Consider the following 14,583-nt stretch of genomic DNA (forward strand, 5'->3'; position numbering starts at 1 on the left):
ATCATTTTCCTTCATAAATAAATGACCAAGTATAATATTTTTATCTCATTTGTTTAACTGGTTTCTCTTTATCTACTTTTAGGACTTGAGTGAAAATCTGATGATGTTTCAGGTCATATTTATGTAGGAAAATAGAAAATTCTAAAGGGTTCCCAAACTTTCAAGCACAACTGTACATATATACACAAAAATTAAAGGTGCTTTGTAATTTTTGGGGGATAGTTGTGATATAGTTACTGTACTAATGCTTCTTTGCAGCTATAGGGATTCGCTGTGTGTCAACAGGCAACAAGGAACATCTTCAGGTTGTGACGAGAAACACAATATCTGGGCCATGAAACAAATGCAGAATACTGGAGCTATGAGACATCAGCAGTTCTTCCTCTCTGATGGTAAAAAAGGTAAGCGGAGGACATCAAAACATTAGTTCACAGAGGCTGAGGCTGTTTGAATCCGCAAAAGTTGGCAGTGGTGTGTAGAGAGTCAGTGGTAGACATTGTTGTAGCTGTGAAGGGAGTGAAACGCCGGCATATTTTCAACCCATGGTTTGAAGAGCTGCTCTACAGCACACAAATATAACAGAGGTTTAGCCTTGTTTTTTCCAAATCCTCCTTGATGGCCATGAAGACACTGACAAATCAGTGTTGCAGATTTTAAAAACAAAAACACCACGTGTGGAACTGTAAAATGTGTTTATAATAATATTAATACGATATCTTAAAAATACTATTTTTAACTTATCGACTGTATATTATTTTGCAATAATCTTTAATTTATCTATAATAATAAAAGGCAAAGCCCTCACTGACTGACTGACTCATCACTAATTCTCCAACTTCCCATGTAGGTAGAAAGCTGAAATTTGGCAGGCTCATTCCTTACAGCTTACTTACAAAAGTTAAGCAGGTTTCATTTAGAAATTTTACATATAATGGTCATAATGGTCGATAACGGTCTACAACGTCCGCCATGTTGAACTTTCTTATTTATGGCCCATCTTCACGAAATTTGGTAGGCAGCTTCCCTGCGCTAACCGAAACTGATGTACTTACTTATTTCGATGGTATGACGCCACTGTCGGCCGCCATATTGAACTTTCCAATGTCACCAATTTTCAAACTTCCCGTGTAGGTAGAAGGCTGACCCCATCTTCACGAAATTTGGTAGGTGGCTTCCCTGCGCTAACCAAAACCGATGTACGTACTTATTTCAGTGGTATGACGCCACTGTCGGCCGCCATATTGAATTTTCCAAACGTCACTAATTCTCCAACTTCCCGTGTAGGTAGAAGGCTGAAATTTGGCAGGTGCATTCCTTACAGCTTACTTACAAACGTTAAGCAGGTTTCATTTCGAAATTCTACGCGTAATGGTCATAATAGTCAACAATGTCCGCCATATTGAACTTTCTTATTTATGGCCCCATCTTCGAAATTTGGTAGGCGGCTTCCTGCACTAACCAAAACCAACGTACGTACTTATTTCGGTGGTATGATGCCACTGTCGGCCGCCATATTGAACTTTTCAACAGTCTTTGTTACTTATGGGCCCATCTTCTTGGTACACGGGTTCCCAACGCTAACTGAATCCTACTTACGTACATATATACGTCCATAGCCTGCAGCTCGGTCATCGTATGAGGCGGCGTTGGGTCCCCATCCCAACGCCTCCCACGTTGTTGGCTGCCTGCCTATATAAGGCCGTCCGTCGCTCCAGTCTCTACATTCCCTTCCTTGCTTCACCACGGGATTCACGTCTCCCTACTGATAACTACAGCCTTTTTAATCCATGGCTTCTCTGCTGTTTTATTGTTTGTTTATTACAATTATAGTTATTGTGTAGGTATTTTACACTTACTTTACATTGCTCAGGTACCCATTTCCTTTATCATTCCAACTCCCATTACCATGTCTCTCGAGGTGATCACCATCGATCAAAGAACTGTCACTTACCGAGTGGTTTCCATGCCTGGAGATGGCACCTATCTTTTCCATTCTTTGTGTTACATATTGCACGGCCATATCAGGCTCACTCTTGATATCTGGAGAAACATTGTGTCTTATGTTTTGAATAACTGGGACAGGTTCAAGGTGTGGACTGATGACGGTACAGGAGATAATTATACTACACAGGAGCACTATAAGAGTGAAATGCTTAAGCCCTTCACCTATGCATCTGCATGTGAGTTGATGGCTGCCGCTGAATTGTTCGGTTGTCGCTTTCAAGTGTACCGAAATGACCAAATATTTTACACCTTTGGACAACCGCCAATGCCTCTTAAACATCTTAGATTCACAGGTGACGATTTCAGTAGTGGACGCTTTGATGTTTATGAATGTTTAAACTCTCAAAAGCTGGATGTGAAGTTATCGATGAAACTGGTTGTATACTTACAACGCTTGACAGATGCCGAATGTCACTTCAACACAAGTCCTACAAATACTGTTGTAATTGAAACAAACCATGAAACTCAAAACGATTATGACAGCAGCAATCCAAGCTGTGAGATATGAAACAAGATTACTGTTCACATGGCCAACTGTACGTTGCATGCTTAAGAGTAAGCTCAGCGCACAGCTTGGTCATATTACAACCGGAGGGCCGAACTGACAATGTGGTATACAAAGAGATCCCTAACAAATAATTATTGGTATATTTTCCCTCAGTTTAAAAGGGTTTTTCTTATTAATAAAAATTTTAAGGCAGTACTTCGCCGCTGCAAAGCGCAGGTATTTTGCTAGTATATATATATATATATATATATCTATATATATATATATATATATATATATATTTATATATATATATATATATAGTCAGGGATGCCAGGGGCAACGACCCGGCGGGACACCGTGAGGGACCGGATGTGGGTCTGCACCCACCCTGGATCACGTGGGGGCCGCCTTCCTGGTTGCTTTGGGGGCCACGGGTTAAGGGCATGGAAGCCCCACCCTGCAGGGGCCCGTGGTCACCGCCAGGAGGTGCCTCAATGCCTTGGGGACCTGTTCCCTCAGCACTTCCGCCACAGCAGGAAGAGCCGGGGGGAAGATTAGGAAGGACACCCGGAGAGCTGCCGGGAGAACAGCCGGCACTGCCGCCACGCTGGGGTGTGGCCAACTAGGGAATGCCGGGAGCCACAAGGAGCTCATCCGGGAGACTATAAAAGGGGCCGTCTCCCTTCATTCAGGGCTGGAGTCGGGTAGAAGAAGGACAAGGCATGCGAGGAGTGTGGAGGCGGCCCGAAGAAAAGGCATTTGTGTGGCCAGGACTGTGTGTTGGGGTTCGTGATTGTGTCTGAGTGACACTCATATTGTATATACTGTAGTGTATATAATAAATACGTGTGGTGGTGAAAAACAACATGTCCGCCTGTCTGTGTCCGGGTCGGCTCCACATCTGGCGTAGTCGGCAGGATGCTCCATCTGTTTCAAGGTGGGGACCTGATAATAACAAACTTGTTGTGGATGGCCCGGCGCAGCAGACGATTTTACCCACGTACCGCGGGAGCTGCGTGCACACAGCCCCGTGGGGTTAAGGAACCCCACGGACCGCCAGAGGTCCGCGAGAAGGCCGTTTTTCCCTGATGCGGGCGGGCGGCGTGCATACCAGGAGTGCAGCGGTCTCCGATGAGTGCGCCATTGCTGGAGGCACCCGGGACAGCATGGCGTCCACAGAGGCCACACTGAGGATGTTTCCTCAGTTAGACGGGACCTGGGAGGAGAGTTCCCTGCCTATCGGCAGCCGGCCCTTTTGTTTTTTGTTTTTGTTTGTGACCTCCCAGATCCGCGTCAGTGGCGGGCGCATGCCGGTCTGCGGGGCTTCAACAGCGCGGCGAGGGCTGCAGATGAGGAGACGCTGCAGCTCGAGAGGTGCTGGCAACAGCAAGGCTGCCGGCAAGCATGTCGCCGCCGCAGGAGGGGAGCCAAGATGGCCGCGGACCAGAAGTCCCTCCCCCTGACAGGCACGCGATTGGATGGTGTGTTTTGCGCGCCCGCCAATGACTGTATAGAGGTGGGACCAAGGAATGTCCATCGCGTGCAGGGGGGAGATCCGATTGGGCCAGAGGAGGAGGCCCACAGGAAGTTGCCGGCGTCAGAGGCTGACAGACAGGTAGGCTCCACGTCGGTTAACTTCCTGTCTTTGCCGGCTGCTCTGTCGGAGCTGGAGGCGTGCCTTCAGCCCACGGAGCAGTGTTTATTCCATGTGCTACATGCCCTCCGAGTAGAGATGCAGGTACTGGAGAGGAAGGCAGTTGCGTCCATAGAGGAGCTACGATTAGCGATCCGACGGCGTGGTGCTGGATTCTCCAGCCAGAGCGGCATGGCGGGGAAGGTAGGTTTCGCCGTCTCCATACAGCATAAGGAAGGGTCTGCTGAACATGGCTGTGATTCTAAAGATCAGCTTCAAGTAAGCAGCCCTCCGACAGTAGGTGCGGTGCAGCGGGCTGTATGCACAGCGAGGGGGGAGTCCGTGGGGACGCTGAATGGACACGGGCTGCTAAGTGCCCCGGATCCTAGCGCCCTACGCCCCGAGTCAGCTGCGGTCTCGCGCTGCTCTGCAAGGAGGCAGACGGGAAAGAGGCTCTTTCTTTGTAATAAGGAGTCTCAAACCATCAGGGCGTCCGAGAGTGACAGGAAGAATGGCAGGCTGAGTGCCGGTTCCTCCGATATGATAGGACGTGGTGCTGGGTGCACACGTCCGGGTGCTGGCCGCCCTCTGCGGGGGCAGAGGGAATCCCTGAGGCCGGTGGAGAGAGTGCAGGCGGTGCCGGCGGTTCCACCATCAGGAGGGGCATGGAACCCGCAGAGAGGGTGCCGAACAGGCAAGTGCCGGGGTGCCGAATGAAGGAGGGAATGCTGCCAGTGCGTGGCACAGGAAGGGTGCCCAGGCAGCGGTTCTGCCCCTGTATTTCTCTTTCTTGCAGGGATGGACCCTGAACAAGCAGTAGGACCCCCTTCGTTGGGGACCTGCCCTCGGATGTCGGACCATCTGTTGAGGGATCTCTCTGCTGGCGTGCGGGTGCCACCACGGCTGGAGGAGGCTGCAAGGGAGCGAGTGGCTCAGAACAAAGGGGCGCGGAGGCCTCGGAGGGGTGCCGAACGAGGGGGCCCTGGGGTGCCAGTAAAAGGGGGGAGCGCAACCTGTGCGAGGCACAGGAGAGCACCGAGTGGAGGTGCTCAGGCCGCGTCTCCGCCCCTATCCCTATTTGGAGAGCAGGGCCGGACCTCGGTGGTCCTGGAGTAGGACCCGCTTCGGGGATATGCTGCCCTCGCGGGACGTGTCGCTCCTTCCGAGTGGTCTTCGCTGGCTGTGGGGCACTGTCAGGGATGCCAGGGGCAACGACCCAGCCGGGATGCCGTGAGGGACCGGATGTGGGTCTGCGCCCACCCTGGATCACATGGGGGCCGCCTTCCTGGTTGCTTTGGGGGCCACGGGTTAAAGGCATGGAACCCCCACCCTGCAGGGGCCCATGGTCACCGCCAGGAGGCGCCCCAATGCCTTGGGGACTTGTTCCCTCAGCACTTCCTAATCTTCCCCCCAGCACTTCCTGGTGTGGCGGAAGGACACCCGGAGAGCTGCTGGGAGAACAGCCGGCACTTCCGCTACGCTGGGGCGTGGCCAATGAGGGAATGCCGGGAGCCACCTGGAGCTCATCCGGGAGAATATAAAAGGGACCGTCTCCCTTCATTCAGGGCTGGAGTCGGGTGGAAGAAGGACAAGGCATGTGAGGAGTGTGGAGGCGGCCCGAAGAAAAGGCATTTGTTTGGCCAGGACTGTGTGTTGGGGTTCGTGATTGTGTCTGAGTGACACTCATATTGTATATAGTGTATATAATAAATACATGTGGTGGTGAAAAACAACATGTCCGCCTGTCTGTGTCCGGGTTGGCTCCACAATATATACACACACACTCACAGTTGTGTTTGAAAGTTTGTGAACCCTTTAGAATCTATATATATAATTCACTAAGGCAAGACAACCATGGAAAGCACGCCGAAAGGGGCGTGGATTCACTAAGCCACCGACAAGTAAGACACCTATGGCACACGCAGAAAGGAGCCGCGCCCACCAACTCCAAGACCATTGGATACGACGACAACTCGCAGGGCCACACCCACCAACTCGGACGCGACAATACAGAAAAAATGGCGTCATTTATATTCGTCTGTCGTAGAGGCCACTTGCAGTGCAGGTCAGGTTAATGTCATGTGCATGTCATACACCTCCGAGCTACATTGACTGTTCATAGAAGCATGTTTCTCACGGAGGTGAATCGCCATATGCAGTGTGTGAAATGGTTTGCAAGGGGTATCCCATGGGATCCTTAAAACAATCCTTTACAACTGAGGTTAAAGCACAATGAAGTAAGCAGTCTTTAAAAAATGACTTTTCGGTTACGATGCACGACACGTGCACCATAGCAAACTGTTTTACACGCTACATACAGCTATTTGCATCCGCGACAAACATGCGTCTTCTTAGATACTCCTGCAGGAACACGGAAGACGTTTTCCTGCCCACCAACACTCCTTTTTCACCGGCCGGCATCTACCCTCGCTCTCTAGGCATTCACACTGCCTGCCCATTTGCCCGGACGCAAAAACTTACCGACCACCCAGTTACTCCCTTTCGTCTGTGGTAAGAGTCCACATGCACGTCTGAGCCACGCGGGTTCACTATTGTGTTGTATTTTGCTCTCTCCAGAGTTCCATCTTTTCATTCACTTACTGTTGTATTCTCACACCAACCCGTTTTAGACAACCGTGTCTTTCCATTGACCGTGTGTCTACCCGGCGCAGAGAGGCGTGGGTAAGCCGTTGAACCCCATTCGGGCTGCAAGCCGTGGAATTCCCACTAAGTGTGACTCATACGCTCCCACTCATTATGTCCCTACCCTTTGTGCACACCCCCCTCCTACCGTGGTCAGGTATCTTGATGGATTATATATAGAAAAGAAGCCAAAACCGAGGGGTCTCCCATGGGGTCCTTAAAACATTCCTTTGCAACTGAGGTTAAAACACAATGAAGTAAGCAGTCTTTAAAAACTAGAGTTCCATCTTTTCATTCACTTTCTGTTGTATCCTCAAACCCTCCCTTTTTAGACAACTGTGTCTTTCCAGAAGTGTTCAACCATCAATACATAATTATGCGGCATTTGTTATGCCGCGGGCTCACTATTGTGTTGTATTTTGCTCTCTCCAGAGTTCCATCTTTTCATTCGCTTACTGTTGTATTCTCACACCAACCAGTTTTAGACAACCGTGTCTTTCCAGAAGTGTTTAGCATTTAATAAATAATTATGCATGACATTGAGTGTGTGTCTCCCCGGCGTGGGTAAGCCATTGAACCCCATTCGGGCTTCAAACCATGGAATTCCCACTAAGTGCGACTCATACGCTCCCACTGGTTGCGTCCCAACCCTTTGTACACACCCCCCTCCCACCTCGCTACTACCGTGGTCGGGTGTCTTGGTGGATTATATATAGAAAAGCAGCCAACGACTCAAGTGACGAGTTGGAGGTGGGCACATGAGCGGGCAGTGCATACTGAACGAGAAATCAGCAGACTAGCATGACGGACGGAGCTGAATGGACATCCTTCTTCTCTCCTCCCGTTCCACACTCCGCGCCGTGCACCCCCATTCCTCCGTCTGGCAGGAAAAGGCTCGATGGCGATCCGCCAGTTTTCAGTCACGGACGATTGTGTGTTGCTTCGTTCCGTGCATTGTTACAATGTTGCTTTTCTTGCTGATTTATTACATTACAGATTTTTCAAATGTTAATTTTCTCCCTGTGCTTAAAAATCATTAAAAAACTGGCCTGATTATGCGGCGTGCGGGTTGGCTAATTTTCTATATTTCTGCATAGATATGACCTAAAACATCATCAGATTTTCACTCAAGTTCTAAAAGTAGATAAAGAGAAACCGGTTAAACAAATAAGACAAAAATATTATACTTGGTCATTTATTTATTGAGGAAAATGATCGAATATTGCATATTTGTGAGTGGCAAAAGTATGTGAACCTTTGCTTTCAGTATCTGGTGTGACCCCTCTTTGCAGCAATAACTGCAACTAAATGTTTCCAGTAACTTTTGATCATTCCTGCACACTGGCTTGGAGGAATTTTAGCCCATTCCTCCGTACAGAACAACTACATCTCTGGGATGTTGGTGGGTTTCCTCACATTAACTGCTCGCTTCAGGTCCTTCCACAACATTTCGATTGGATTAAGGTCAAGACTTTGACTTGGCCATTCCAAAACAATAACTTTATTCTTCTTTAACCATTCTTTGGTAGAACAACTTGTGCGCTTAGGGTCGTTGTCTTGCTGCATGACCCACCTTCTCTTGAGATTCAGTTCATGGACAGATGTCCTGACATTTTCCTTTAGAATTCTCTGATATAATTCAGAATTCATTGTTCCATTAATGAAGGCAAGCCGTTCTGGCCCAGATGCAGCAAAACAGGCCCAAACCATGATACCACCACCACCACCATGTTTCACAGATGGGATAAGGTTCTTATGCTGGAATGCAGTGTTTTCCTTTTAAGCCAAAAGGTTCTGTTTTGGTCTTACCATCCACAAAACTTTCTTCCAATAGCCTTCTAGTTTGTCCACATGATCTTTAGCAACCTGCAGACGAGCAGCAATGTTTTTTTTGGAGAGCAGTGGCTTTCTCCTTGCAACCCTGCCATGCACACCATTGTTGTTCAGTGTTCTCCTGATGGTGGACTCATGAACATGAACATTAGCCAATGCAAGAGAGGCCTTCAGTTGCTTAGAAGTTACCCTGGGGTCCTTTGTGACGTCACCGACTATTACATGCCTTTGTTGGTCGACCACTCCTGGGGAGGGTAACAATGGTCTTGAATTACCTCCATTTGTACACAATCTGTCTGACTGTGGATTGGTGGAGTCCAAACTCTTTAGAGATGGTTTTGTAACCTTTTCCTGCCTGATGAGCATCAACAATTCATTTTCTCCTCAGAAATCTGTTGTTCGTGCCATGATACACTTCCACATACATGTGTTGTGAAGAGCAGACTTTGACAGATCCCTGTTCTTTAAATAACACAGGGTGCCCACTCACACCTGAATGTCATCCCATTGATTGAAAACACCTGACTAATTTCACCTTCAAACTAACTGCTAATCCTAGAGGTTCACATACTTTTGCCACTCACAAATATGTAATATTCAATCATTTTCCTCAATAAATAATAGTATAGTATAATAATTTTGTCTCATTTGTTTAACTGGTCTCTCTTTATCTACTTGTAGGACTTGAGTGAAAATCTGATGATGTTTTAGGTCATATTTATGCAGAAATATAGAAAATTCTAAAGGGTTCACAAACTTTCAAGCACAACTGTATATATATATATATTATGTTATATGATATATATATATATATATATATATATATTTTATGTTATATGATATATATATATATATATAATGTATATAATGTATAAACTCTTTTGGGACTCCACCCAAAGGGACGACACACCAAAGAGCCTCCCGAAGCGCAATCACAGCATCTGTGGAAGACAGTTTATCAGTTGCCAGAGCAACCGCAGGCTCCCACCACTGTAGCGGCTCACAGCAAAAGAAAATCCGAGCTGACCGCGGTAGCGCTATAAGCACCTGTTATCGAAGGGTGATGCAAGAAACATTTTAAGTGCAGGGAACAGTATTATTTGGCCACGACCCTGCCTGATTGCAGTGTCTGCGTATAGGAGAGTGGTAGATCCCTCTACAATACGTAACCGTGCTGTTCCTATTTTGAAGTTGAATAAAACTGGCTTTGCTAAAGTACTGAGACTCGGCCTGGTGTTTTGGGGTGCAAGACAAGGACTCACATTACACATGGTACCAGGAATGGTGTCCTTGCACCGATGGATCCCCAAGAAATACAGCAAAACCAAGAGCAAGATGAGGCTCTGACAGCTGCCACTGCCTTGGCTCGGCCACAAGATGTGCTGCCGTAGATGGCTCCCTCAGACAACCCTGAGTGTTTCCTATTCTGCTTTGAACGTATGGCAACATTGATACGCTGGGACAGGGGAGCTTGGGCAGGTATTTTAGCTCCGTTTTTAACTGAAGAACCCCTCCAAGCCGTATGGAATCTTCCTCCTGAAAGGCTCGATGATTATGACTACCTAAAGCAACAGATCCTCCTCTGTACGGCTGTGAGGTCAGTGGTCAAGGAGCACCAGTTTCAGCTGTGGGATATTGATCCAGATCGCTCTGTATGAGGATAGATCCAAGGCCTAGTGGACCTGATTCAAAGCTGGATCTGTGGAGACCCTTTCGAGCACATGGTGGAAAAGCTCGCTATTGTCCTGGGTCCCGTCAAGGATAGACAAGAGCCTTTGTAGAGAAATGCTGCGGAACGATGTCCAGTCATTCCTGGATCTGACCCGCAGACTCAAGGGTGCATAAGCCACCTGGAAATGACAGGGCTCCCCAGGCTTGACCTCGATTTTGATCCAGCCAGCAGAGACCTTCAGGGCTGCCAGCGCCACAAGTTGAAGACACCAGAGTGTGAATAAAAGCAGCTGCTTTCACTGTGATCAACTGGGACATCTGGCTCAGGAGTGTCACCTCCCACCTGTGCAAACAATGTCTGGGCCCAGGAATGTGGCTCACAAGTTTCCACCAAGAAGTTAAAGGAGGACAATTTTAAAGGTCTCTATTACATTGGCTGGATGGGAATCCTCTCTGCTGTTGGACTCTGGTAGTGGCCTCTGCATAGTCAGCTGTGACTTGCTCCGGCAGACCCCTTTTAAGGCCACAGGCAAAGTGAATATCCGCAGCATCCATGGGGACATTAAAACATACGAGACTATATTACTCGCTCTGAAATTTAAAGGGAAGAACTTTAAGGTTTGGACTGCCATATCAGAAACCTTACCCTGGCAACTCCTAATAGGGTCTTGGCCACCTGCAGAGCACCTACCCCCGTGGTGGATAGAGAGGGGCTCGCCGCAGACAACGCCAGTCAAGGAAAAAGGTTTCAAATTGAACCAGAGTTGTCCAGTGAGATGGGGAACCAATCCTCAGGTGAGGCAAAATTTTCCACACCATTGCATGCACCAACCGCCTTCCCAGACCGGACACTCAATACGGACCTGGATGAAAACGAAATAGCAGTGGAGAGGCAAGTGCGATTCTGCATCAAACATGGAGGAAGCAGAGACTGTTGTCCAGGCGGAGTATACTCACCTACAATGAGCTGATAACATTTTGGATTTTGCATTCAGACAAACCCATGTCACAAATGACTCTTACTATCTGGAAAGAGAAAGAGAGAGAGAGAGAGAGGCCCCACATTTTGAAACACCACATTTTTTTGTAATTGGTGATTTCTAATTGTATGGGTGATGGACATGGACATATCGAGCAGTTGGTAGTACCAAGTGAGCATAGGGAGAAGGTTTTAAAAATTGCTCACAGTCACATTTTGGGGGGGATCACCTCAGCACAGAAAAGACACTTTTATAGGGTGAATATAGGCTGGGATGTGGAGCAATTTTGTAAGGCCTGTCCTGACTGTCAAATAGTTTCTGTTCTCAGACCCGCCAGGGCACGCCTTGTACCAATGCCTATTTTAGACATCCCATTTGAGAGGGTGGACTTCGATATTGTTGGCCCGCTTCCCTGAAGTAAAAGTGGCTTTCAGTATATGCTAGTGTTAATCAATTATGCCACAAGATACCCAGAAGTAGCAGTGTTACGGCGGGCGGATGCCCAAACCGTTGCAAAAGTGCTCTCAGATATGTTCACAAATATTGGTGTCCCTTGTGAGATTCTCACTGATCAGGGCACACCCTTTATGTCTTGCATCATGAAGCACCTTTGCCAAAGATTCGGAATTGAGCAGTTACATTTCACGGTTTACCATCCGCAGATGAATGGCCTGAATGAACAATTTAATAAAACCTTAAAACAGATGATTTGGCAGGTAGCCCATGATGATCCAACTTCCTGGGATTCTGTAGTACCTTTGCTCCTGTTTGCTATACAGGATACCCCACAACAGTCAATTGGGATGAACCCTTTCAAACTATTATTTGGCCGGTGACCACGCAAGATTTTGGACATTTTTCAGGAAGAATGGATGGGGACTTGGGAGGCAACCCCTGGGGGGAGGTTTGTTGACAGAGTCGTTTTGTTACAATAGCAGATTGTCCTCAATTACGGTGGAATATCAGCAGTGCAAGCAGGAGGCACAGAAACGTAATTATGACAGGATGAGTAAACTCTGCGAATTTAAAAAGGGGAATCGCATGCTAGTGTTGATCCTGTCCAATCCACATAAATTTTGGACTGAATGGCAAGGGCCGGTAGTAATAAAACAGCGTATGTCCCCAGTGAATTATAAAGTCAGAATCCCCCCGGCCATGGAATCATGTACAAATTTTACGTATTAATCTTTTAAAGCAGTGGCACAACCATTACAAAGTCCTGGTCACGGCTGTAGTGGTCCCCCAACCTGAGGTCGTTACTGGAGAAGATTTAACTGACACCCAGAAAGCGGAATTGCTATTACTGATCGAGGGAAACTCAAACGTGTTTTTAGCAACACCTAGCTGGATGACGATTGTAGAACACAAGATTGTCACTCCACCCGGTGTTACCATACAGGTGCCCTCATATCACCTACCAGAGGCAACAAGGAAAGTGATACACAAGGAATTCCAACAGATGCTCCAATTAGGCTTTATTCGGCAGAGCAAAAGCAAATGGCAAAGTCCAATCGTACTTGTCTCAAAGTCCAACAGTTCGGTTCTGTATTGATTTTAGGCGTTTAAATAAGATTTCCAAGTTTGATGCATACCCGATCCCACTTGAGGACTAGCTGTTAGAAAAGCTTGGGCAGGCTTCATATACCTCCACCCTTGACATCACGAAGGTTACTGACAGGTCCCATTGGAGGAGTCTAGTTGTTACAAGATTGTGTTTGCCACACCAGATGGACGGTTTGAATTTACGGCACTCCCTTTTGGTCACCATGGTGCACCGATGACCTTTCACTGAATAATGGACCAGATCCTGCATCTCCATTCCACATACGTTAGTGCCTATCTTGACGATGTGGTCATTTTCAATAATGACCGGGGATGTCATCTTGTCCACCTCCACATGGTGCTAGACAGTTTACGGGCGGCAGGGTTGACAGCCAACCCTAAGAAGTGCAAACTGGGTATGTGTATAGGAAAGTTGTAGATACAATAAATAACCGTACTGTTCCTGTTTTGAAGCTGAATAAAGTTGGTTTTGCTAAAGTACTGAGACCCAGCCTTGTGTTTTGGGATGCAAGACAGGGACTCGCACGTCACTATATAATATATTATATCCCTGCCTTGCACCTAAAAACACGAGATAGAGTCTCAGGGTTTCGAACATTTAAAAGACTGAGCCACGGTCATCCTAAAGTCTCACTCTCCTGTGTCTCTTCCCACAGACTCCCTCTGCTCCGGTCTCTTCTTCCGAGCTGCTGTATCCTCCTGAAGAGGAAAACTTTGTGTTCTTTTGACCAGGAGTCGGGCCCGAGGCATAATGTTTGACAGCTGTTCCTTGTGTGGCTGGATCTCTTCTGAAAGAGACTTGTGTTTGTATCTACTTGGACAGCAACAAAGTTTCTACTCCTTGGAAATCCTCCTGTACTTTGTGACCCAAACTTGACAATTATATATATATATATATATATATATATATATATATACATATATATATATATATATATATATATATATATATATATATATACATATATATATATATATATATATATATATATATATATATATATATATATATATATATATATATATACATATATATATATATATATATATATATATATATATATATACATATATATATATATATATATATATATATATATATATATATATATATATATATATATATATATACATATATATATATATATATATATATATATATATACACACACACATACATACAGGTTGAGCAATAATAAAAGTACCACATTTCTCAAGGCCATTTCATGAGGGGGTTGTTTGGTAGGTGATCCCTTGTAGTTTTCAGTTGGCAACATGACTTGGTCTGGTGTACACTATACTATATATATATGAGATAGAAAATAAATAAAATCTAAAATTACAAAAGCTTACAGGTAATTGAACTTTTTCTCTACTATTGCAAAAGGCACATAATGTCTGAATGCTACCTCTTGGCTTAGATATTTCTTTTTCTGTTATATTTATGTATTCAAGATGGATACATTCTTTAACTAGTTGTAAAGCTTCTCATGGTTGTGTTGCAGTACTTGTTTGCTCACAGCTAGGCTCTGTACTGTCTTATCACCACCTACAACACAGAGTGCTCTCAGTTTGTACATGTGTAAGATGTAGCTGGACCTAGATGAGAAACTCGTAATAGCCAGAACTTGTTCTTCACAAGGTTATTACCTTACAATGACACAAATACCATAATACATTAGCTTTCTTTGTCCTATCTATTAAATTACACGTCAAAGTTCTAGGAATCAAAATGGTACTTCTAGGTTGAGATGAGCATTGCTTTG

This window comes from Polypterus senegalus, chromosome 11 (assembly GCF_016835505.1).
Source record: "Polypterus senegalus isolate Bchr_013 chromosome 11, ASM1683550v1, whole genome shotgun sequence".
Lineage (NCBI taxonomy): Eukaryota > Metazoa > Chordata > Cladistia > Polypteriformes > Polypteridae > Polypterus > Polypterus senegalus.